This window comes from Pieris napi, chromosome 20 (assembly GCF_905475465.1).
Source record: "Pieris napi chromosome 20, ilPieNapi1.2, whole genome shotgun sequence".
NCBI lineage: Eukaryota > Metazoa > Arthropoda > Insecta > Lepidoptera > Pieridae > Pieris > Pieris napi.
In genome coordinates this window covers 2,864,188-2,889,942 of record NC_062253.1, presented here as the reverse complement: position 1 = coordinate 2,889,942, position 25,755 = coordinate 2,864,188, and the positions used below count along the sequence as shown (strand labels likewise).

Genomic DNA, 25,755 nt, shown 5'->3' with positions numbered 1-25,755 from the left:
ACCGCTGAGCAAACGAGGCTGATTAATATAATTTAAATATATACATATTACATATATTATATAAAAGTCTGGTTGCGATGAAGACATATTTTTGACATGAAGCGCGATTGTTTAAAATTTGAAATTATCGGTTTAATAGTGTATGTATACAAAGATAATTATTTATGAAACAGACAGAAATATACCGTGTAAGTTCTCTATGGTACCAATTTCATTTATTTAATACCATGTGCGCTGTAGTATGGTGTATTTGTAGACTAGAACATTCTTGACTAAATTTAACTTACCACAGTTATTAATGATTTAATATTTTTTACGAATGTGTTACAGCTGAAATTCTAAGTCATAATTTGTTAATCGCGGCAATTTTCAAGAATGATAGTATAAATATTATACATAATTTCCTAACATTTTTTTTTTCTTATCAACTCAAAGGTTTGTCAAGGACAAGACGTCAATTGTCAATAAACAACCTTATTGTAGAAAGCTAAATATAATAATGTAGGAAACCCTGAACCATAGCCTTGTCAATACGACCTAGTTACTTAAATTTAAAAAATAAATACATCGTGTCAATTGAAAATTATCGGTTATGTCTCGTAAAGGCTTTTATTAAAAGTCAACTTAATTTTTTAAATGTAATATAAAAAGTTTCGATTACCGGTGAATTTTATTAAAATCTATATAATTATGTATGTTATTAACGAAAAAAACCAAAACAATATGTCTAGTACAGATAGAGTGAGTATGATGTTTTATGGGCAATACTTACTCGACAACATTTAAAAAACGTATCCAGTCGAGCGAAGCCGGGACCGTCTGCTTATTGTTTATAAATGCAGTGTTGGATTATCTTCAGCATGCGACTCTCCTCCCTGAGGTAGTAGGTTCGATCCCCGGCTGAGCATCAATGAACTTTCTTTCTGCGCTTAACATTCGCTCGAACGGTGAAGGAAAACATCGTGAGGAAACCGACATGCCTTAGACCCAAAAAATCGACGGCGTGTGTCAGACACTGGAGGCTGATCACTCGCCTATTAGATTGACAAATCATCATAAAACGATCACGGTGACTGAAGACAAAAGGTGTTGAATGCCAAAAAGTGTCACAGCTGTAGAAAATTTATATTATCTGTATTTATTTCCTGAGTTGATATCGACTAAAAGATAAAGGGTTTTTGCAGAAATGACACCGTGTCCTCTATTTTCGCGGATTGTTTGTCTTAAGATTTTAATTTGGATATTTCAGTCACCGTGACCACGCACGCTGTAAAGCGCGCAAAACGTCGGAAAAATTTAAAATTTTGTAAAATAATTATTTGTTTATAATAATACATAGCATCAATCCGTTAAAAAAGTGTTTTCCATAAACTAATCAAGCTTAAAGTTAAGCATGGCTTAAATGTCTCAGCATTTAGGTTGAAAGGAATACGCCTTTTTGTAGGCGTAAGCAAGCATTGTGTCGACATCCTTTGTATATACGCAAATCCATGACACCTTTCGATTAGAAAACATTAACTTGTAATTAATTTGTACGCCTTTGTAACTTTTTTTGTACGTTTACAATAAGACATCCAAAAATTTATTTAAAAAAAGTGTTTCCAACATATATATAAAAAATTACTGTAATTGGCTAAGCGCCGATTAAAACAGTTAGAGTACCTACCTGTCGATTCCAGTAATAATAAAAAGTTATGAGAGGGTTACAACCTTTTTTGCGTCTGAGCCTCAGAATTCTATCAATCTAATAGGCAAGTAGGTGATCAGCCTCCTGTGCCTGACACACCTGTCAACTTTTCGGGTCAGGTTTCCTCTCAATGTTTTTCCTTCACTGTTCGAGCGATTGTTAAATGCGCACATAGAAAGCCCATTGGTGCACAGCCAGGGATCTGAACGTACGTCTTCGGAGTAAGAGTCGCAGGCTGAGGCCACTAGGCCAACACAAACAGCAAAGAAACTCAGTAGAATTCAATTTCAATCAATGATATGAACTGGTGCTTAAAAGATTTCTAATACTAGTACTACATTTCTAGTACTAAATTTGACATATCTTTCGTAATATTAAACTGGAAACAGCAGTTTTCATGGCCTCTAGCAGTGCTTTATTTCAGAATTATTGACAATTTCAATTCTACCTCGTAAACCATGTATTATCTTAATGCCTATGCAACTTGATATTTAAACTACATTCTACTACCGATATCTGTAATCAATGAATACGCCTTTAAATACAAAAAGCTTTGACAATAAAGAACAAACCCGGCGCATAGAAGTATTTAAGATGTGATGTTATCGTCGTATGCTTCGTACCATCCAGTAGGTCTCTAATAAGAATGTTCTTAATCAAGTTGGAAACGAAAAATCTGTAAAGAACATTAAACAACGGAAAGTTGCGTATCTGATCCACGTGTTGCGCCATGAACGCCACCTTCTTCAAATAATTATAATGGGTAAAATCCAGGGTAAACAGCGTGTTGGTAGAAGGAAATCGTAATCACTTCGTAACGTGACGTAGGCGGGACAAAACACGCCTCACAACCTTCAGTAATGGAGAGGTACCAAGAAGAAGTACAAGAAAACTAACTAACTAGTAGAACTTTCGTACTAACTACTAACTGACGTGAGACTGATCTTAAATTAAATTATTATGATTCATGTGCACTTTTAACTTTTTATTTTTCATGTATTATCATTAGTTTAGTTTCTTCTTTTTTTCTTAATAACTATATGTATTATTTTTGCACTTCTTGCCTACCCTATCTGATTTAATACATCTTTTTTCTTTTCTCACAGGGTTTGCCTGGAAGAGATCGCTCGAAAGCGATAAGGCCGCCAGTTGCCCTCTTTTACATTTAATTCTTTTAAATATTTATATTGTAATACAACGAAGTGTAAATAAATAAAATAAATTAATAAAAGCTAAAGTTTTCTCCCTTTGATGAACCTTTTGTCTCTTATTGATTAAAGATCTTCCAAGTGGTTGTTTCATGGTGTTACTTGTAACAATTATTGTTATGATGTGATACAAATACCAATGTTAATGGCATTAAGGAGGTGATTTGTGCTCACAATATTACAAGTGTTTATTCGGGATTTAATTTAAGCGTTAATACATCATTAAGTGGTTAAGGTTTTTGTGTTAAGTAACGAAAATGCTGGTTTTTAAACAGCTTAAAAAATACATATTTTATTTATTCTTAGATTACATTGCCTGTAGGAAATTTCGGTCTCAGTTACTAAAAGCACCACCGTCACCTATTATTATCAGTCATAAACAAACTTTGTAACTGTCAAGATGGCCAGTAAAAGAAAAGCGTTATCTGTTTAGAATAATATACCTATTGATACTAATAAAAATAGAAATTACTGCAATTGTTTTTTTTTCTATTTATTCCCTATTAAAACCTCTCTATAACCCTCTCTAGTCCCTTGAAATTCGTTATAAAGAGTTTATACTGTATATACTTATTTACAGACTAGGTCAATATGTGTGTCCTTCTAATATGTCTAGTGTGGTGATAGTATTAATTAAAACCTAAACATAACAATCAAATATACACTATTTACAATTTTCTTAACCTACTAGGGGCCGTTCTTAAGATACGTTCGCATACAAGGGGGGGGGGATCTGGCTGAGTATGACAAGATGTGACAAGGGGGGACAGGGGGTATACAGCAACGTGACGTTCGCCGTTTATCATTATTAGAGAATCCTTGGACTTCTGAATAATAGAAATATTATTTATTATTTATATGTTCGTTATGAAAGATATTTATTGATTTATTTAAATTTTATTTTAACTAAATATTTTAGAATTTATCATACTCAGCAGTTCCTTAGTTTTTGTGACGAAATATTTCTAGGGGGCGGTCACAGAAAGTGTGACACAGCGTGACAATAGGGCGGGAGGGGGTCAAAAAAGGCTGGTTTTAGTGTGACGTATTTTATGAACAGCCCCATAGTAATAATAAAAATTGATAAAAAGAAAATTAAAACAAATTTAAAAAGTTTCGACCCTGTGCCAGTGTACTTTTGACACTGGCAGCATTTCCTCGTTTTATTATTTTAATACCTTAAAATATTTTTTTTGATAAATACGAGCAAATCAACGTTGAGAACAAAAAGTTACCGGTTTAGTTGCGTTAAAGGAAGTGTGAAACGATGTCGTTTCGAAATATTGAACGGAACTACGCTGTATAATTTAAGGTGTTATAAATTAGCGCCCTACCCTGATACTGTATCCTTATAAATCAAATTACCTAGAAATAAATCATACGTAAATTGCTCGGTTTCCCTGACTGGACCAATGCGACTTTCTATGTGCGCATTTAGCACAGAACAGCAGACCAGAAGGCTGATTAGGTGGTCTATTAGAAAAAACATCGGACGTCGGGGCGAAATTCCACCCGTATCACCTCGACCGTCCGTCAACTGAGTGTTATTTAAGGTTGTTTTTGCCGTGCACCACCACTAGAACCAACTGAAGTATTTCCGAGTCAATTGGACTTAGGGTTTTTCAAGGAAAAGCGGACAAAAAAAAAGAAAAAAGCTAGCCACGCACTCGTAGTCTATGGATGGCGGGGCGGTATCACTTAACATCAGATGAGCCTCCTACTGGTTTGCCTCCTGTTTAATAAAAAAAAATTATAAGCCAGGGCGAGGATCTCAAGTTTGCTAATCACTTAAAAACTAGGCACTCCAGTACTCCGTAATTTCCCATAATGATAGCAATTCATATTGCCCGTATCGATCAATTTCCCGCGCCACACCATTGATATCGAGTTAGACTACAAAAAAATTCTAGGCATTTTCAATTAATTATCGGTTACTGGCCTATAAGTACCAACTTATTCCTACGTGAAGATTGGCGAACGTTATCATTACATCTGTCCCTAACCCACATGCTCATTGCTCACGTTGCAACAATAGGAAGTACGTAATGACAAAGGAAATGGCAACCTTACGCAAATCAACTCCCATCACTGCGACTGTCATATTACCTATTATATTTGGTGGTATAATACCACTTATTCATAAAGAATTAATCAATATATTTTAATTATATAACGTAAGTACTCTCTTATACCGTTTTGACCAATTTTTCTGTTTCAGAATTATTATTTGATAATCGTAAATGAATGAAGTATTGGGTAATACATTTTTGCGTCAATTAATTAATCAAAGATTTCATCAAAGTCGGTTCTTTTATTTACAGTATTTAACTGACATGAAACAGGCCTTTAGTGAGTTCAATCAACGAAAAATTAAAAACGTCTTTTAATATATGCAGTTAATAAATATACTTTTCTATGTTATACATTGAAATAAAAAACTAAGCTTAACATAAACTAAAATAAATCATTAAAAGGAGTCCCTTTAGGCAATGTTCCGAAGATACTGGCAGCGTTCCCCCTTTGAATTGCTAGACTAATTCTTTGTCCGAGGTAGCTGCCAGATCTTCGGTTAATTAATTATTTCCTTACATTGTGTCATGTGTGCTCTTTTCGAGAATTAAATACATAAGTATTGGTTTCATATTAGCGGTGATTATCATAAAACTATTCTGAGGTACTACGGTAACACTGAATATTGTATTTCCTACAAACTAAGTCCAAGATCAAATAAAAAATTGTCACAATTATCAACGCTCATTCGACCTTTAACTAAAACCAAGGTTTAGAAAAATATAGACAATGACACTTTTCGATTGTGCTGCCATCATCATAAATTAACTCTTAGATAATCTTGGAGATACATCCGGTCACTTAATGCCTTCATCAATCAATCAAAATATCAAAAGTTAATCCGCCTTTTGAGGATTACACTTAATCTTTTGCATTTATCACAATTTTTATTATTTGACGTATTCATTTACAACAATGAATTTTCCAATAAGAACTGCTCCTAGCAGGAAAATATTTGACATCTTTTGGCTTATTAGAAATTGTCATAATATGTTTATAGATGCCTAAATGAAGTTTATCGGCTAATCTAACAAATTTTATTTAATTCAAAGCAGTTGCTGAGATCAGTTAATAATAATAAAGCCCGTTTTATTTCCAATCATGACAAAAACAAATTATAATATACAGCTTAGATTATTTTACGTTTTTATACATTCTTTTTTCTTTTGCGTGTCATCCTATAGCCTAGCTTCCTTCAGTACCGTCGATCGGAACCCCTTCACGGGTAAAACCCTCCTCCAGCCTTTACCAACTGACATTGTCTATGGCTCTCTTTCTCCATTCATCTTCGTCCATCCTGCTACCGCTTCTATTTCTTCTATCCACCTTTTTTTGAGCGACCTCTTCTCCTTCCTCCTATTGGTCCTTTCCATACAGTTGTCTTTAATGTCCACCTATTATCTGTGTATCTATATGCCCCGCCCATTTCCCTGAGATTAGGGCAAGTAAATTCTTCAGCTCAAAAATATTAGTATATATTGACGACGTTAAAGGTAGCAGTTAAATTAATTATTAAGTCAAGCATGTAGATACTAAGATATTATTGTTCTGAATTCAATGTAACTACACAATGGGTAACTGTTTGTAGTGATATGCGTCGGGCCTGAGAATTAGTGAGAAATAGTCGATAGGAATACTTTATATGCAGTCATTGAACTTCAACAGGTGAATACAGATTAAACTTTAAAATATTTAGAGAAAATTAAAATTTCGTTCAGCAAACATTTTTTATACACTTGAAATGTGTAATGTAGTGATACTGATGTCTACTTTGTATTATATGAGCAACATTTTCTTTTCTCCGGGAATTGAATCTTACGTCCTGTTAGAGTTACGTTTAAAATTTTTACGTTACGTTTTTAGTGTTTATACAATATACATATATATAAATGATAATAACACAATGAATTTTAGGGTTTTATTAGAAACATTAAATTTGCAATAATAACGTGAATATTGTTAAATGTTTGACCCAGACCACTACATCACTGGTTTTTTTTTCTTTTTGGCACACACTAGCGTACATCAAGGAAAAATATCGTGAGGAAATATCATAAACCTGTCTGACCTGTCAAAAACAAGAGGGCAAAATACGAACAATTGTTTTGTTGCTTTTTAGCCTTTTATTGAGAACAAGAGAAATATATTAAATTATAAATACGTTCAAAAAAAATCAATAGCGCTACAAGCTTTTTAGGTCTGGGCCTCAGATTTCTGTATCTGTTTCATGATTTGTCAATCTAATAGGCAAGTAGGTGTTCAGCCTCATGTGCCGGACACACGCCATCGACGTTTTGGGTCTAAGCCAAGCCAGTTTCCTCACGATGTTTTCCTTCACCGTTCGAATGTTAAATGCGCACATAGAAAGAAAGTCCATTGGTGCACAGCCGGGGATCGAACCTACGACCTCAGGGATGAGAGTCACACGCTGAAGCCACTAGGCCAACCGTGCAAATACGTTCAAAGACTTCATCAATAGCGTTTAATTTTTACCAATGACATTTAAAAAGAAATAATATGTATATAATAGTGTATTGTAAATGTAAAATATTAAAACAGGTTTGAAAACGAGAAAAATAAGTAATAAATAAGTAAGAGTCAATACTCTCAGAAGGCCGGCGAGACGTCAGTTTCCGTGATTTTGTGACGCGCATAAATTGTCCCTATATTTAACCAATAACGAATAGTTATTTTTAACGTTTAGTGTTACAAAACATAGATTATATAAGCTAGAATTTAATGTTTATTTCAAAAGGGATTGAATGGTTTAGGTTAATAGTATGTTTGTTTAAAATAAAGAATTCGTCTTATTAAAGAAAACAATCGTGGACCACGCAAAAATCTATTTAAGACAATATAATTATTATATTATCCTAAATATTAATTTTAATTCGATTACTACTTAATATCATAAGTTTAGTAAACGATAGTTTTTTATTTATTTTTGTATGCAGTATAGGCAGGAGGCTCACCTGATGTTAAGTGATACCGCCGCCCATGAACACACCATGCCAGAAGGCTCGAAAGTGCGTTGCCGGCTTTTTAAGAATTGGTACGCTCTTTTCTTGAAGGACCCTAAGTCGAATTGGTTCGGAAATACTTCAGTGGGCAGCTGGTTCCACATAGTGGTGGTGCGCGGCAATAACTGCCTTAAGAAACACTCATCATGTCATACTGTTTTGTTTGCATCTGCTTTTATTGCTTACATTGAAAATATATTTAATTTAAATATTGGGAAAACTATCTCATCGCTATGATGGATCCGAAGCGCATATTAACTTAAATGTAGAAAAAAAATTCAGTGCTGTGTACTCACACCAGGATAACGATTGCTCCAACTTACCTGTAATGAAAAACAAATGAATAAACATCGACATAATTATTTGTTAATAATACCACTTAAACGTATAAGAACAATTCAAAATTTCAATTTTAACACTTTTTCACTGCAACAATTATTACATAAAATTATGACGAATACGACAATTTCGAAAGGTTGCTTGGTATATTATATAATTACTAGCTGACCGGGCAAACGTCGTTTTACCATGTATACCATTTATAATAAAAAAATAGGGGTTGATCGTAGAGGAGTGAAAATTAGGTATTGTATGTATTTTTTAATGTTGTATCATAAAAAAATAAAAACAGAAAAAAACATCTAAAAATAAAAAAAAATATTAGGGGTGGACTACCCTTAACATTTAGGGGAATGAAAAATAGATGTTGTGCGATTATCAGACATACCCAATATGCACACAAAATTTCATGAGAATCGGTCGAGCCGTTTCGGAGGAGTTTAACCACAAACACCGCGACACGAGAATTTTATATATTATGAGATTTTGTTCATGGACAATCTGTTGATTAATATTGGTTAATAAATTAAGCTAGCAAACAGTAAATGTACATTAACTAAGTAATAAATGTATCGCAATACAGCGAGGAAATGCTGCCAGCATTAAAGGTACACTGGCACAGGGAAAACTGCTTAAATTTGTTATATTACTATTTATTTAGATATAAATATTACTAAGTAGGTTAAGAATATTGTAAATACTGTATATTTGTGTGTCGGAAATAAGTAATAAATACATTAGTCAAAGTCAAAATCATTTATTCATATAGGTAACACAATGTAGACTTATGGACGTCAAAAAAGAAATATATATTAAATGCTTCTAATTTTACATTTACCACCAGTTCTCAAATCAAGGGCGTAGAATGGAAGAGAAGAACTGGCAATAAACTCTCCGCCACTCTTTTATCTATTATTAGTGATTCACTAAGCCGCCTTAAAATTGCATACAATGGGATTGCATTTTTGGATTTGTCAAGACACGGGAACTATATAAGCGGAGGCGTTGACAGCTACAATTGTACAATATATAGATCGTAATATAACGTAGAAGAAAATTACTAACACACACAAACATTGCGTGCATATACACTTCCGTTGCCTGTGTGACAGTAATTTATTTAATGATACGGTTATTCAGAGGTTGATGACATTCGAAATTACTTTCTATGATAATTGGCTAATCATCTGGATATGAGTAAAAGAAGAACATAGATTGAAGAAGTGAAAAGCAAATCGTACGTATTATTTACACCGCCATTCTCTCATCTACAGAAACGATATTCAAAATCAAATATAGGAATTCAAACTATACACTAGTCGGCGGTTTTAAGTACAAATTACTTGTGCCAGGACCCAACTCTTCCGTAACTTATATGGTAGAACTATGCAAGCATGATATTAAAAAAACAATTATAGTTAATCTAGCAGAAAATTGACAGGACTATAAAACGCCGAAAGTGGAAGTGGGTTGACCATACGCTCCATAGGGCTCCAACTCACATCCACACCCGTGACCACCCAAAACAGACATGGCAAAGCACCATTGCAGAAGCGGAGGAAGCTGGATGAAGTGGAGTGAATTTTAAGAACTGCCCAAGGTATGTGCCTCATCTGGACACATAGGTCCTTAAGTCTAGTAAGTCAAATAGCAGACCATTTTGTGAGAATTATAAAGAAAGTATGAGTCTAACGTTATGGCCTAAAACAGAAGTGGCAATGGGCGGGGTATATAACAAGATGCACAGATAACACAGATGCACAGGTGGACTTTAAAGACAACTATATGGATAGGACCAAGGTGAATGAGACGAGGGTGCCCTGAAAAATGGTGTATAGGAGATAGAGAAGCGTTACCAGGAGGCAAATGGAGAAAAGAAGCTGGAGGAAGCTTTGACCTGTGAAGGGGTTCCGATCAATGGTACTGAAAGAAGTTATTATAGTAATTAGAAAAAAATGTATATAACAAATCTAAAATGTATATTCAACATTTGTAACGATTGTTAGGGATTGTTATGATTAAAAAAGGATCATCTATTAACTTTAAAAACCGTTGAATAACTTAACTCGATGTAGGTTTTAAAATAGAGGTCATTGTTGCATAAAGCCTATTTTACGATCATAACCTCTTCGATTTTATGATTATTATCTAAGCTAAAGTAGATACAATTGCAACAGTTATGAATATTGATCACTAGAACATATTGTATATGTTATCGTGATCCTTGTGTCTGATCTCTATGTAATATGATTTCTAATGAAGTAATACAGGAACGGTGCTGGTAAACGCCAATCGAACACCAGTTCTAACATCGCATCTAGGGCGTATTCCCTATACGCCCTAGATGCGATGTTAGAACGTAACATGTAATAAGTCATGTAACAAATGAAAGGAAATATATAGCGAATATTGTTTGTCTTCCTTCACTATATCTTGAATTTCCTATAAATACTACCATTTAAAGGTTATGAACTAATTTGATGTTGATGTTATTGAATAATAATTTGACGACTCATTGGTCTAGTGGTTAGTACCCCTGACTGCGAATCCATGGGTCCCGGTTCGATCCCCGGCTGAGACGAACATCGATGTGATGATCATTTGGTGTTGTGCTTAGGTCTTGGGTGTTTAAATACGTATTTATATGTCTATCTATCTATAATATGTATGTATATCCGTTGCCTAGTACCCATAACACACGCTTCACCAGCTTAGCATGGGACTAGGTCAATTGGTGTGAATTGTCTTAAAAAAAATGAAAATGGCAGCCGATACCAGCGCAATTGCTCCGACGTACCACGTTTTCTCTCTGTTCGGTTTTGTAATAAATAATAATGATGAATGAATTACGTGGCCAGTTGGGCTATCAAAACACTATTCCCATATTCCTGGAGGACATCTACTTTGGTTAGCGGGCCCTTCGGACCTAGGCGGGTAGCGGCGGGCTCTGTTTTCGAAGGCTCACTTTGGGTCGCTGCGCCAGCGGTAAGTAACTGGCGACACTTAGAATACAAAATCATGAGCATCCGACTACAATAGCTTGTGGGTAAACAAAACTTGTTTCTCACCAATAACTTGTATAACTACTGTATTTTACAATAGGTACAATTTTGCAATCGTATTACAGATCGGAAAATAGTTTTTCCAGAACTGTAAGTATATATTTGAATACTTTGTTAAACTTGATTTTACTTTTTTGACGTTAAAATACAAATGCAAAAACCAACATCGTAACAAAGGACGTAATAGAAACGCAACGTATTAGGTAATCGTTACCGGTCGGTTTTATATTGGAATCGGTCATGCGTAACCAACATTGGTGTAATTGTGTTATTTTATATATGTAATAATACATTTTATGATTTTAAGATAACTTTATATGTGCGCTGTTTTTAATGGTTTGAGATTTGACCCCTGCGATACGTCATTCACTGACAGTTGTATTTTTTTTATATAACAAAAGACAAAGGGCAGAAGTTTTACCTGATGTTAAGTGATACCATCACCCAAGGACTCTGCTAGAAGGTTCGCAAGTGCGTTGCCGGCCTTAATGATTGATACGCTCCTTTCTTTAAGGATTGTACTTTTAAGGGAATTAAAATTAAACTCATTTTGATAACCTCAAATATAAAACCATATTTAATCACACTTAAGTACAGATAGTTTAAAAAAAAAAAACCAAAAAGGTTTTATTTCAAAATATAAAAAGTAAAATCAGAGATTAGAGTAAAAATCATATGCAAATCGTGACCAATTCAATAGCTACATCTTATTTATATTCATATTATTCGAGGTATAACAAAACTTTATGTTCACCTTCTTAATTAAATCTACCTTAAAACCTCTTTCGTCATTTTAAGGTGATTGTCTTTCAATGTATTTGACGATATAAATAGAACAAATAGCATTAGATGTAGGACGCCTTTGAATATTAAGACAGTTAATAAAACTACAATATTACAATTATATTTATTAATCTATCTAAGAAGATTACATTGATTTCTGTGTAAATTTACTTTCGCATTAACTATATTAAGTCATTTAGCTACCGTAGTCTGTGGCATAGCGAATGAAAGTGTAAGACTTGTGACGTAACACTTCCGAGTGCTCGCAGTTCGTTGCGATACCGAATCGATCTATTTTGCAATAGCTATGGTCTAGCGTTGAATTACCCTTTTGAACAAGACAGGGCAGTGGCATATGAGATTTTAGACTAGGGTTTGCGTTCAAATCCTATACAGTTATCTATAGGAAAATAAAGTCATGTCTTGCAAAAAACGTGTATTAGACAGAAGCGTGATCTCCGTCTATTGAGGAAAATATTAATAAAATAGAAACCCAAATCTGAGGAAAAAATCTTTAAAGAGCTGAATTCTCTCACGAATTTAGTTCAGTTCAGAAACGCTTCTAAACAGGTCAGCTCCACTCAGAGATAACTGATGAATAATAATATAATAATTAAAAATAAACTAAAACAAATTTTAAAACTTTGGTCCATGTGTACCTTTAATGCTGGCACCCCAATATTTTTTTTTTCGACAAAATTTTTGTTTCTATTTTTTAACCCCTAAGTTTCATCCCTCTACAATCAACTCCTATTTTTTATTATTGTAGATGGTTATTTTTATTGAACTAAAACAATTTTTCCTAGAAATAATATACATGGCAAAACAAACGTTTGCCGGGTCAGCTAGTATAATATAAAATTTTTTTTAGTAATATAGTTATCACTTACAAACAAGTCCGTATCTATTCTGACATTTTCTTGACAATAAAGGATTTCTGTTATTTGAAACAAAACATATTATTTCGATAATATAGCGATCAATTTTAAAACATAATGACGCAATATTTAACTCCGATGTGAACTCTAATGAAACAGGAAAAACTTGTGAAACCGGTCAATTTGTATTATATTGATGACCACTCATTAATATAGAAAAGATTTTGTATGGAAAAATAGTTATGTAAAGGAATTTATTCGCGATATTAAGATGTTTGTTACTATTAATTAATTTGCTAATTGTTTTTTGTTTTATAAAATGCGTATTTTGTGTCTTTACGCAAAACTTTAAGACAGTTTTAAAAAAGTGTGATAACCATAATAGATTTATCTTTATATATATAAATTACGTGTCACGTTGTTTGTCCGCTATGGACTCCTAAACTACTGAACCGATATCAATCAAACACCGTGTGTAGTTTCATCCAACTTAAAAGATAGGATAGCTTACATCTCAATTTATACCCGCAATATTATTTTTTTGCAAAATATTTGTTTATTATTTGATAGTCACACTCTAACAGATGGGCGCTGTGATGAAGGTACCAACGTTTCACATAAGCTACAATTTAATGGCTTAACCACCAAAAAAGCATGGTTGTCCCCATGACTGGTGTTCTCCTACCGTTTCCCCTGAATCGTTTACTACTATGTAATATAACAAAAACCTTAGCCACAGCAACGCTTGGCAGGTCTGCTAGTTTTAATATATAAGTATCTGACGTTTAATTAATTAAGTTGGCGCCTGGTTGGTACTGGTGACCTCAGAGGTGGTGCTTTCCTCGCTCAACGAATACAGAGAGGAAATCCCAGTATTTAAGTACATAGGGACCAAACTTTTAATTTTTTTTTTTCTTCTATTTATCCGTTTTTAATTACTATTATTACTATGTACGTTAGGAATATGTAAAAACTCTATATTAAAATAAATACAAATAATATACTTAACCAAAAGAAAAAAGTGTTCATTTCGTTATTCACTAAAAGTAGGTAATGTAAAATCGTCTATGACTTCTATGTACACTCATGATCGTCAAAAAAATTAATGTATATGAAATGCTTCTAACTTTACATTAAGTGCCAGTTCTCAAATCAAGGGCGTAGAACGGAAGAGAAGAACTGGCAATAAACTCTCTGCCACTCTTTTTAATCGCCACGTTTTTTTTTACACAACGTTTGTAAGGAGCTGCAACCATTACACCATGTTCCACATGGTCCATCTTAAGTAATAATTAATAATAACATAAATTAAAAACAAAGACTTGTCCTCTATCAGCAGGAGGCATGGTGAAATGCACTTACATTCTCGTGGGAACAACACGCAAACATGTTAAAACATTTAACACATTAAAACATATTAAAACATGGATAAGCCTTTTGTAAAACGAACCCAGACATACGCCATATGTGTAAACCACCGGTCTGTGTACATAAATCTCAAGAGCTACTCGTGTCGTTTTAGAACAACCAGTAAAAATATTTGTCAACATTGACCTAATTTTTTATTGACACCGTGGTCTTTACTTAACGGCGACATACGGTGCATTCACTTGACCACATCGACATCACTATGTATATCTATTAAGCAAACAAAAAATAAATTTAAATTTAAGTTCTTTCAAATAAAAACAATTTTTTATGGAATAACAAATAGGGGGACTAATAAGGGAGCGTTCAAGTATTTCGTCACGCAATTTTTCGAGATTCTTGAAACCCCCCTCTCCCTTCATAACGCGCCGTAACGTTTTTCTGTACCCAATAGTAAAACGTTTCGTGACCACCTACACCACCTGTTTTTACCTAAAAGTTACCATTATGTGGTGTACTGTAAAGACGAAAATAATATTAACGATAACGCGTAATTCTATCCCCGCCCCGCACCGTAACGTCTTACAAAAGGACCCCCTCCCCCCCAAAATTCGTTACGTAATACTTGAACGCTCCCTAAACCTACGACGCCCAAAAAGAATGGTTGGGCCTTACTGCTTGCAAAAGCAATATGGAGAAATACGCCCAGACATACTTAAGAGAGATGGAGCCTTTACCATTTAGGGGTCCTAAAGAAATTAATGTATATTATATAAGTGTAGGTAGTGTAGAGCTAATAAATATATAAAATTATTTTAGAGAATAAATGAGGTAAATTATTATTAAGTTTCGTTTAGAAACTCCGTACCACGGAATTTCTAACTAAAATTGGAAGGATCTTCAAACTTATATGATAGGGTAGTTTATTCTGTATTAGAGACAGTGTTTTCTGATTTACTCAAGATGTATTAAATCTAATATCAAGCTATAATAAATAATATACATTGAAATAAATAACTAAACTTAACATAAACTAAAATATATCATTAAAAGGAGTCCCTTTAGGCAAGGTTCCGAAGTTACTGGCAGCGTTCCCCCTTTGAATAGCTAGACTAATTCTTTGTCCGAGGTAGCTGTCAGATCTTCGGTCTCCTGTGATGTCGACAAACTTTTTGATATTTCTTTAAAAAGCCTTATAGCGCTAGGACCCCACGGACCAAGGGTCTCGACATCGAATGGGACAAAATCATATATCAAGCTTATATATCATACATTAAAATTAAAAACTATAATCTTGCCTTTACTGTTTACAGTATTTGTAGACAAAAGATTCCATTAAATAGAAACCATTTTAAGTATGATTGTTACATTATACTTGTAAAATCTTGTGTCCTTCAAATAACTGACTTTATCAGACTGATTGGAGGTTAGATTTGGAGTCGAGAAGAGAATTTATGACCTAGTTGAATTTAGTTTGTAGTCTTCATTCAGGTGTAACAGAAAACAGAATCTAAGCTAAATGTTCGCTCTTTTTGTTTACTACAAATTTTTAGATTCAAGTTGTTTTTCAAATATTCGTGTCTAATCCAAAACATTTTTATTTATTATCTACATTAGTAGTTACTGCAACTAGACGGTGAAACTATGTAACCTCTTTACTTATAAACGTCAATCAAGAGGTGTTGCTAACAATTATGAGCCAACTGTTGGTCAAAGGTTGCGAACTGAACTTTAACTTAATTACGCATTTAAGTTACAGTAACATGTATAATATAGTAAACTTGTGATGTAGGGAGAAGTGATGGCAGGAGAAGTGGGGATCGAACGGCTACCCGTTGGTCTGACCAAATTAAGGCAATTATAGGTCTATTAATAGACACTTACATTGGCAGGGCTTGAAGTCCGTTGCCGGCCTTTTGAGAATTGGTAGGTACCCTAGAGGTTGACAAAGCCGCGGCAGGCTGAAATAACGCTGCGTTATTAGTGTAGAACCTTCAAGCAGTGGCGTAACTATACCATCTGGGGCCCGTAGTTTCTTTCGTAATTCTTTTGATGGGGCCCTATCAGTTAAAATCGTCCCTACTCAGTTTAATTTTAATAGACTTCGAGATTTTCAGCGTACTCAATTACACGTTGTATATGTCCCACTAATGGTCATAGGCCTCCTCTCTTAGGCGAGAGGGAATGGTCTGTAGTCCAAATGCGTATTGAAGACTTCACATTCATCCATAGAACATAATATCTCTTGGGCTGGGGCCCTCTTGGGTCGGGGCCCCGTGGCATTTTGCAAGACCCGCCACTGCCTTCAAGGTATAGAATTCACAAGCAAGAAAGCACAAAATAGAACCTGAGGTTCTTCATCAACAGACTCGATGGGTGGTAGCGCCTCCATGATGACTAATATTTTTTGCCACTTCCGGCTGTATTAAATATACAAATGATTGACCGTAGCTAATAAGATTGATGTCTAGTACTGTATTTCGTATACCGTTACGCACCAATATTGACAAAACGCGGGGTGCGATCAATGAACTTCAAGTGCAACGAACGAATTTTTATGGTACTTAATATGCGTGACAGAGGATAAATGTAAGCTAAAGAATAACAGAATAAACACTACTTATTAAATATACAGGGTGGCCAAAAGTCGTGGATCAAACGCAAATAGGGAATAGATGAGGTCATCACTCAATAAACAACTATAAATAGTATTTCTAACGCAAGCTAGATTGGGACTCATCAGTACCAATCTAGTGGATATTATGAAAAAGATATAGGATGTAGATTTAGAGCGTAAAATAAATTATAACTCTGCAGGGGTTGACCTTAAGGACCTCCCGTAGAACAATTTTTTGCAGCTGATGACCTCATCTATCCCCTAGTTGCGTTTGATCCACGATTTTTTGACCACCCTGTATATTCGGTAGTGGGCTGATCAATTTAAAAAAAAAACATTGTTATGTGACTATCGAAACTGGTCCCCAAGGTACAGTAAACGAAAAAGAGGGAGACAACTTAGAAGGTGGATAGAATTAAAGAAACAGCAGGTGGTGAGAGTGGCACATTGCAGAGTGGAATAGCGGGATTTGGAGGAGAATTTTGTCAAAAAAGGGCACACAGATACACTAAAAGAAGATTGACATAGAATCGTGTTTGTAAATGTGTCTGAATTAAATGTTATTATTATTATTTACTATGTCCCTATCTGATTATCCGCATTGTTTTGAAAAATTTACTATTAAGATCTGAATTTTAAGTGTTTTGTAAAAAAACCTATCAAATTATGAAAATTTGTCAAATTGTGTTTACGCTGTGATGAAAAGAGATATGAAATTACCATTTATTCATATAGATCACTTATGAACGTCAATAAAATCAAGTTGTTATTTATTTTAATTAATTAATCGAAGGAATCTCCTACGTTTTAAGTTATAAAGCCTTTTTAAATTTTAAAGGCCGGCAACGCACTCGCGAGTCCTCTGGCTTTGAGAGTGTCCATGACTTAACATCAGATGAGCCTTCTTCCCGTTTGCCTCTTTATATATAAAATAAATTATTTTTATTGATTTGAGATCATACAGAGCATTAGACGTGGTGCAACGTGTTGCAAATGCATTAAATGCTATAACAACACCCTAACATTACCAGAAAGGTCAGCGAAAGCAAGATGCTACTATTACAAAACATGTTATGCAATGATCAAATTTATATAATACTATAAATGGCAAGTAAATTTGAAATATCAACAAATGTTGACATTATGTGAAGTAGACAGATTATATACCTACATCTTCACTTCATACTTTGAAGTGAACGCATGAATCGGTGTAGTAGTTTTGGAGTTTAACACGACCAGACAGATATACTAGTGGCATCAGTCTGCTACTGACGAGGTCCTTGAGGTCCGAGTCTCACAGGAGACGCCGTTGCCCTAGTCGCGGGCTGCGCTGTAACTGTTAAGGCCAACAGCGAGATTCCTTTAAAAAAAACTCCCACTGACGTCGTCGGTCGTAGGTTCGAACTCCAGCCACTAATGGACTTTCTATCTGAGGATTTAAACGCTCGTACCGTGATGGAAAACACGGTGAGGAAACCGTTATGCCTTAGATTTAAAATTGTAATACGTGTCGGGCACAAAAGCCTTCCGGTGAGGACTTGACTTATAGGCAAGTAGATGACCAGCCGATCACCTATTTACCTATAAGAAAAAATATCACGAAACACATACACCAATCTGAGGCCCAGACCTAAAAGGTTGTAGCGGCTGGGGTTTTTTTTCGTCAAAATTTTAAGATTTTGAAACTAAGGGACAGGGTATTTAGAAATCAAAAATCCATTTATATACGTAATATAATCTTTAAAAAGTTGTACATGTGTCTAGTCGCCTATGTATATATGTATAGCCTTCACCTCTCTATAAATGTCTGTAACGATTGTCTACATTCTTACATTCAAATATTCTGTCTGAGGAAATCTCTAACCACTCAAACGTATTAAATATTTGAATACTAAAATAAACATATTTTTAACATAAAGAGGACACCGGCCGAGTACTACTATGTAGTATTATAATATATTCTATTATATAACTACATACTTCATAATATTACATTGTTACTCTGTATTTTTGGACAGTTAAAAAATAATAGATTTGAATACGTCTGCTTGAATAAATGGTTCTTGTTTTTCAATAACTTTGGCTGTCACTACTAATGACATTAATAACTGAAATGTCATCTGGTCCACAGACTATAAAACAATATGACAGTTTATTCTAAATAAACAAAAAGACAGTTTATTAAATAATTATAATAGATATTTAATAAAGTAAAGTGTATTTTAATATCTCTATGACATTGAATAAAGTTATGTTTATTTCTTTATTTATATTATCACGCCTTAACCGAAAGGGTAGGCAGAGACTACGGAATCTCTCTCTCCTCTCTGCTCTCTGCTACGCTCCTGACATATCTCTCTCGCTTCGTCCACTTTTATGACATCCACCATGCATGCTCGTGGGTTATGGGTACTTTTAACTGGTCCCATCTCTCTCCTGGTCCTGGTATGTACGACAAAAGCTACCCAACCCAATCTCACCATCCACGGTTGCCTAATATGGTTATACACCTGTAAGCTTCTCATTGTTCCACATGGTCAAACCACCTAAGCATTCCCTTTCGTATCCTTTTCATCACGACCACTTTCAACCTACATATAGCGGTGTTATTTTATACATACGAAGAAACACATTCTTATAATAAAACTAAAACCAACCTTTGAGAAGTTTCCCTTTAATGGTTAGAGTTAAAATAAAATTGAAATTATTGTTTCATGTAAATTTCTTTCACAATTGTCTTGCAGAATTTGCGGTTGTCTTAGTTGTAAAACAATATGGCGGACAGTGTCAAAATTCACAAATTATCTTTTGGTTAGGACATCGGTATTACATCGATATGAATCTTTTGCGGAAATTTTCACGCTTTGCGTAATCATTCGGAGTTACGAATGGAATTGGACAGGGTGCTGACTGATCAAAATGGTCCTCTAAAGAGTTAGGAAGTATCAACGTCACTTTTTCTTAGGGGAGCGTTCCAGTATTACGTAACGAATTTTGGGAGGGGGGGGGGCGATACGGGGATTGAATTACGCCCTATTGTTATTATTATTTTCGACTTTCCAGTACTTTACACCACATAATGGTAACTTTTAGGTATAAAGAGTCACTAGGTGGTCACGAAATGTTTTACTAATATCATACTGCGTAGAGACAATGGAAGGAGGCTAGGGAATCCACTGTTTGTGGTATTAAAAGGAACGACGAACCACGCCGTGCATTACGGTATCTGGGGGGTCGACAACGAAGGGTTGAAACTCCAGCATGCTTCCAGGTGATCTTTGTTTGGTTAGGGGTGGTTGTTATATACTAATAAACATATAGCACTAACATATATGGTTTTATATTTCATCTAAACATCGCTTCGTTTGTTAGGAGTGTACAAGTACCCTTAAAACACGGTACTCTTACAACGCGTTTTAAAATAAATATATAACGCGGGGATTTCACACGTTTTCTGTACTTTAACATTTATAATGATTTGTACGCATTTATTTCGTTCAGCCTTCCGATTCTATAACTCACTTTTCGAACTCACACAGCGGTTTTCACAGCGGCGGTCGGGCTTAAATCAGTCGTGAAACAGTCATTTTATGATTTGACATTCTGATAAGGAGGGAGCTTGTGAAAACCGCTGTGTGAGTTCGAAAAGTGAGTTACAGAATAGCAAGGCAGTTTTCTTAATTTTCGATTTAAACCCCCTTTAACGAGAAAACTTAAACGTGACTCATTTGTACATAACGCGTTATATTGGGTCATACAAGAGCGTTTTGTGAAAATACTCCTACAACACGTTTTACTGTTTGAGAGATTACTGTATTTTAGTTTTGGCGTTGGATCCCTCGATAAAAATTTCGCTCCTAGATTTAATCATAACTGCGATATACGATTTAATATATATTAACTATAATTTGGCTATATCATCACATGTATACACTGTTAGTGGTTCAAAAATGTAGGTTAGTGCATCGGAGCGTTGAAATAACGCAACCAACGTTGACCAACAACTTGAGAAATAAACAAACTGTGAAAATCTATTTTATAATTACTTTAAAACCTAAATATATAATTGGTTGTCACGCAAACTAACCATGCAAATTTAAATTTACTTCATTTGCCGGTTGACCAGGTCAAAATCTCTGAAACTGGTATACGCAAGCGGTGTCTACGCACTGTACAAGATACATTTTACAAGTGTACTCTCATACTTCATATTTTAACGGGGCAAACGTCCAACTCTTACTCAAAATCAAAGTCAAAAACCATTTATTCATATAGGTAACACAATGTACACTTATAAACGTCAGAAAAAAACATTCATTAAATGCTTCTAATTTTACATTTACTGCCAGTTCTCAAATCAAGGGCGTAGAACGGAAGAGAAGAACTGGCAATAAACTCTCCGCCACTCTTTTTAATCGCCAAGTTTCTTGTTTTACACAACGTTTGTAAGGAGCTGCAACCAATACACCATGTTCCACATGACATCTTAAGTAATAAATGATAATACAATAAATTAAAAACAAAGATTTGCCCTCTATCAGCAATATTTGTATTGATTCATTATTAAAGCTCCAATAAATAAATAAATCAGCAAGTAAAAACACAGCAAAAACTCTTTTTAATCATATTTAAGATATACATTATGATAATAGCATATCATCGAATTAAGTAGCACAACTATTTCATGTAAATTAATAGTTTTAAATGTCATTTTATCATTGTATTTAAATATTATTAAAATTCACGTGTTAATAACAAAATAAAAGCGTTTTATTATAATATTTATCTTAAGTGACCTGTGACCTAGTGGCATTGAAGATTTTTGTGCCCCAATCCATTTTTAATTAGATAGAACAAAATACGAATCCAAATTATAAGAAATTAATAATGAAAATTTACGACTTTATTTAGACACACAATATCTAAATATAAGTGCGTATGTATGTGTGTGATAAATATATGTGATTATATATTAACTATTTTATTGTATATATTAATCTTTATAGATTAAGATTATAATTATTCATTCAATTAAAAAAAAATACTTTGACTATAGACTGAAACATCTAGAACGACAGCAACATACTTCAAATCCCAGCAAATTTCCGACTCAAACACGTGACCATCCATGGGAAAAAGTATTCTATATTAATTATAGAGTTTAAAATTAGCCTAATGTCTAGGCTATTGAAGGTTTAAAACCTTTATTTAAGATGAGTGAGGAAATCAATACACGAACGTGATGTTTGATATGAAGATGATAAGGCGAGAGTTTGATAAGAAATCTTTAATGATAACACGTGCTACCATTTCACAATAAGAACGTCGTCACAATATTATCATATCCCTTTTCGAAATCATGTCGGTATATACGATACTGATCAAATAACCAAGTTATATTTCCCTTAACTTTTACAAAAGAAAATGTTTTGGACATATTTATTAAATTTAATTAGCTAATATTGCCTTCAAGGCATAGAGCATCATATTTTTTTTATTATTGCATTATAAATAAACCAACAGGAAGGACCACACCTAATTTTAGTTCAAACTTAAAAATTTCTAGAAGGCCTTAGTAATCCAAAAATTCGCTGTACTATCCAAAAACCCTGACGAAACCTTGTCCAAGTTATTTAATGATATACAAATATTTAATTTACTCATAACTTTTCAAGTTCTACTTTAGGTTATATAATAATGAAATAACTCGTAAAGTAATTATTTTTACCATAATAATTTATGAAATCAAATGTATGTATCCAAAAGGATCTTAATGTGGATACATTCCTAAATACGGTGAAACGTTTAGCCTTATCTAACTTGAACCGGCTATATAACCATGTGAATTAAGAGGTAATCCAACTTCTTGATACAACAGGAACAAGACACCTAAAGAGAACTAAAACTTTTAAGTTTATAAACTTGCACTTATTACTACACTAGTGATAAGTGCAAGTGCGATAATATCTCGGACATACGAACATACTGTCAAAACATAATAAAACTCTAAGACTGTTAATGACCATTAGAATTATAGACTATTCTAAAATATGATTTATCCGTTCCTGAACTAAAAACTCGATTTAAATTCGTTGTTTAATATTTTTTTAAATCAGTAGCACTACACTTTTAGGTTTTTGTTCTTTTGATTTCTGTATCTGTTTCATGATCATTTGTCGATCTAATATGCAAGTAGGTGATCAGCCTTCTGTGCCTGACACACGCGGGTAAAACAAGCCGGTTTCCTCACGATGTTTCCTTCACCGTTCGAGCGAATGTTAAATGCGCGCATAGAAAGTCCATTGTTACACAGCTGAAGATCAAACCTGCATGAGAGTCGCACCTTGAAGCCACTAGACTAACAGTGCTCTTTTGAATAATACTTAAAGTCAAATTATGAGTAATAGAACTCAAACCTATAAAGGTTTGAATTATAAAGTTCAAAGGTCCCATACTGGTTTGACAACTGACCGGAGATTGTTAGCGACATTTTTTTGTCGAACCACCATTGAATATTCAATTGCAAAAAATATTATAAATGACACGTCAATAACGTTAGTTTAAAGAACGAATTAGATTCTTGCTATGCGACATTTATGTACCAAAACATACTTTTAATTGTTTCAAATTACTGTCAAACTATAATGACGTATCAGCGTTATCAGTTAATTTAACACGTACTTTAGTTGTAACCTCAAATCCTACGACGGGTCTTTCACATACTCTATTGGCATATCACAAATAATATATAAATAAATAAAAAAAAAATCAGTGGCACCTCTTTAGGTCTAGGCCTCAGATTTCTGAATCTGTTTCATGATTATTTTTCAATCTAATAGGCAAGTAGGTGATCAACCTCTAGTGCCTGACACACGCCGTCGACTTTTTGGGTCTAAGACATGTCGGTTTCCTCACGATGTTTTCCTTCACGAAGCGAATGTTAAATGCGCACATAGAAAGAAAATCCTTTGGTGCACAGCCGGGCATCGAACCTATGACCTCAGGGATGAGAGTCGCACGCTGAAGCCAATAAGCCAACACTGCTCATTCACAAATCTTTATATATATAATTCTTCTGTGAGTGTGTATGTCACTGAACTTCTCTCAAACGACTGGACCGATTTTGATGAAATTTTTTGTGTGTGTTCAAGGGGATCTGGGAATGGTTTAGATTCACAAATCAGCCCGCCAGATGGCGCTGCAGTCGGTACTTTCATACTTTGCTTTACTAATTGCTTGAAATATCATGCAGGACAACGTCTGTCGGGTCCACTAGTAATATATAAAATTGTTTAACATTGAATGTAAATATATAAACATATGCCATCAATCAATACTTCTCTCCGGGAAAAGACACATTGATTCTGATACAGAATTATACCAAACACTTGGAACATCTTTCATCAATGCCGTGGTAATATTCATTATATATTTATCATAAACTGCAATTTCCGTAAAAGTTTCGCATGATTAAACAGGTTTTATAAGTGAGCACTGATATAATAAAACACTTTTAATGAATTATTAAGATTTTATCTAAATAAAAAGAAATACTAAAAGTAGCGGAATTAAAAACACCAAAATTACTTAAACACACATCGTGAAATTTTAATACAGATGAGGGATAACACAAATTATCTGGAATTACTTAAAGGTGAATGTTTTAAAACAAAATTATTTCATATTTTAATCTTCTCCATAAAATTAAATGATGTGATATGTGACTTTAGTTCCGTTTAAGTCATATTATGTCTATTTAAGTAATTCAAGGTTAAAACAACTTTGGTCATTCATTTTCTTCAACACTAATCGTATACGTAAGCTTAGGTTTTTAAGAGTACAAATTACATTTTGGTTCATAAAATATCTTATTTTAGTAATAATTCGTGTAGGGCTTAGAAATTAAATCTTGGTTCTTTAGTTAGTTAATTTGTTGTATTAGTTAATATATACCCATGGACAGTTATTTAGCGTTGCCTATAGAAATTCAATTTTATCCTATATTTTGTTAAATGTTTGTAATACTTGCGAACTATGAAAACTTATAAAATAGGCCTACGTGTCAGCTATAAAAGGCAGTGTCCAGTTGCCACCCATTTAGTCGATGGATGCGTAGCCGGCCTTTAGAAAAAACACTATTGTAATCCTACACAGATATCATCTCAAGCATGAAAAGCACGTACTTTTTAATTAAAACCGTTTCAAATAAAATATTTTGTACTAAAACTCTACGTAAATTTTACACGAGAACGACAATAGCCTTCAAATATTGAACTCTATTGCTCTAATAAAAAAGGTCATCATCACTGACGCTATACGGATACACCTTTGCCTTTCGTAAGACCACTTTCAGTTTCAAATTCTCATAATACTTGCATAACGCTTGCACAAGCTGTACGCGTATTCAATACAGTCCAATATCCAGCTGATGCCATAGGGATGAAAAGGCTCTATTTTAAAAACATTTATAGCTACAATACATATAGTTATAGACATCCCTAATTACAGATTAATCTTATTAACTTTTACTTACAATATGGAAGTCAGCTAAAAGGGTGGTCCAGGGGCGCTGCAGTAAAACACAAAATATTCACAAAGGGGCATGCACATAATCCATATCGTATTAAAGTACACGGGGGCACACGCGACACAATTTTTCCGTGCGGAGAAACTATTGTCGCGACGTTCGCACCGCTCGACTCGTCCGAGCGAACTAATCGCGA

The 25,755-nt window shown here is 34.1% G+C and overlaps 1 protein-coding gene across 6 annotated transcripts in view; it reads right to left on the bottom strand.

Annotated features, from left to right (window-relative positions):
• The window catches only part of LOC125060020 (A disintegrin and metalloproteinase with thrombospondin motifs 16), a 113,722-nt gene extending 87,967 nt beyond the window's left edge, over nt 1-25,755 (bottom strand). For 4 of the 6 annotated variants that reach the window (XM_047664759.1, XM_047664757.1, XM_047664756.1 and 1 more), the window contains exon 1: nt 25,566-25,755. The gene's annotated coding sequence lies outside the window, so the exon portion shown is untranslated. Of the gene's footprint in view, nt 1-8,281; nt 8,309-25,565 lie in introns of all 6 variants that reach the window. The other 2 variants (XM_047664758.1, XM_047664761.1) reach the window with 2 other exon arrangements.